The sequence below is a fragment of the Pygoscelis adeliae genome, unplaced genomic scaffold, assembly GCF_000699105.1.
Source record: "Pygoscelis adeliae isolate BGI_AS28 unplaced genomic scaffold, ASM69910v1 Scaffold103, whole genome shotgun sequence".
In the NCBI taxonomy this organism is placed as follows: Eukaryota; Metazoa; Chordata; class Aves; order Sphenisciformes; family Spheniscidae; genus Pygoscelis; species Pygoscelis adeliae.
In genome coordinates, this window is record NW_008824723.1 from 6,203,382 (window position 1) to 6,205,212 (window position 1,831).

The window sequence follows — 1,831 nt, forward strand, 5'->3', positions numbered from 1 at the left end:
TTCTTTCTTTTTCTGCCCCCCCCCCCAACCAACTGATTGCTCATAGAAGTAAAAACGTCATTGTAAACCTTAATGGACTTTTATTAGAAAACTGAAATGTAAATATTACTGAAATAGATCCCTCAGACCTACTGTTTTTGAGGCAGCGATTTTTACATTATTGAAAGGACAGTGACAATTGAAAATAACAGATTTTTTACTGAACATTTTGCTTCTTGTCAAAAAGCAAAAAGCCCACAATTTGGTATCAAATTTCAAAGAGTTCAAACAGCTCCCTGCCAATTATTAAAATACAGTACTTATGAGAATTCAAGAACAAACCTTAATTCTTTACCAGATCCATACAAAATTCCTACGCACAGTACTCGAGGCCAGTAACAACACATCAGAAAACTGTAAGTCATGTGGAGGAAATGCATTCTCTCAAGTGTTAGTGATAAAATAATGTACTTTTGAGGGGAGAATGGAATAGCAGATTTTTTGATATGCAAAGGCATTTGTTAGATGTTTTCAGTACAATACCACTCCCTGTGTTCATTGAAGAGAGCTGTTTTATTTGCTGAATCGTAAATGCCAACCCACCAGCAACTGCAACATGCAGTTAATCAAATCCTGTCTTCCTTTTCTTCTCAGAAAATGGGTTGTTTTTGTTAAGGCTTATTTCTCTTTCATTTAGGCTTAGCAAGTGTTTTATGAAGTAAGCTTCCAGAGATAAATCATGTTTATTTCCCACTGTAAGAAAGTAGCTGATTGAATTTGTAAGTCACATTCTCTACAACAAATACTTTTTTCCTATCATCAAGTGCATCTATAAATTGTCCACTTACACAAACAACAGGGAATGAAGACAGAATTGCTGGCTCACCTACATCTCATGATGGAAAGCAAAACTCCACGGTATTTCCACCAACCATACGAAGTGTAATAAGAAGAGAACAAAGGATTGACAGATATCAATTTACTGGATCTCAGTGTACCCTTGTATCTAAGAGCAGTACATGGTGTGCTCTTGGCAGCACTGAACTCGTAAGCAATTTTGAAAAGAATAGGTCAAACATGGTAGATTCCACAAAGCGTGGAATCTAAATTACGTAAATTAGAAAGGGTGGGTTTTTTTAATTAGAAGCCGATTCAAAATTTCTTCTCCAATTCTCTTTTATATGACATTGTTTTGTAAACAGTAGTATTAGAACAATCAAGTTCAAGAAAATATAATTAAGATCAGTACTGCTGCTTAAGAGGGGAGTGGGAACAGAAGGGAAGAACTACAGTGAAGCTTCCAAGCGTGTGTTTGACTCCTTAGAGACCAGCAAAGAGAAAAAGCAGTTCTATATGCTTGTTTTCCTGATGCTCTTTTCTAATTTCATTTTTTTCCCCTAAGCAACCATTCCCATTGTTGTACACTGACTTTTAACTTTTTTATTCCGTGTTTAAAATATCTGTCAGATGAAGAAGATTTCAGAGCCGCACAAACCCCTTAGGACTTCATATCACTTTGAACTTTCACTCAATTCATCAGGCTATACAAAGCTTTTTCTTAAAAAGTATGTTCACGTGTTAAATTATTCAGAGGTCCCAGAGTACAGAGGCCTGTAATATATTGATGAAATATATGTGGATTTTATCTGGTGAAAGATTTAACATCTAAAGAGAATCTTGCCATTGTCATTGATCTTAATGCAACAGCACAATTGTACCTACTGATGCTGACTTTGGCTTTGTTGCGCAGGATTCACATTATAGGGATAAAGCTACAGGAATGGGCTGAACTCCTTTCCACGTTCTGTTTCTTTTACCAAGCATATCTGAACGTTTTAATTGAAAGTTATAT

General features: G+C 35.7%; 1 protein-coding gene across 1 annotated transcript in view; it reads right to left on the reverse strand.

Moving 5' to 3' along the window:
• ZFAT (zinc finger and AT hook domain containing) overlaps positions 1–1,831 on the reverse strand; it is an 81,094-nt gene that overhangs the window by 1,640 nt on the left and 77,623 nt on the right. The window lies entirely within an intron of this gene.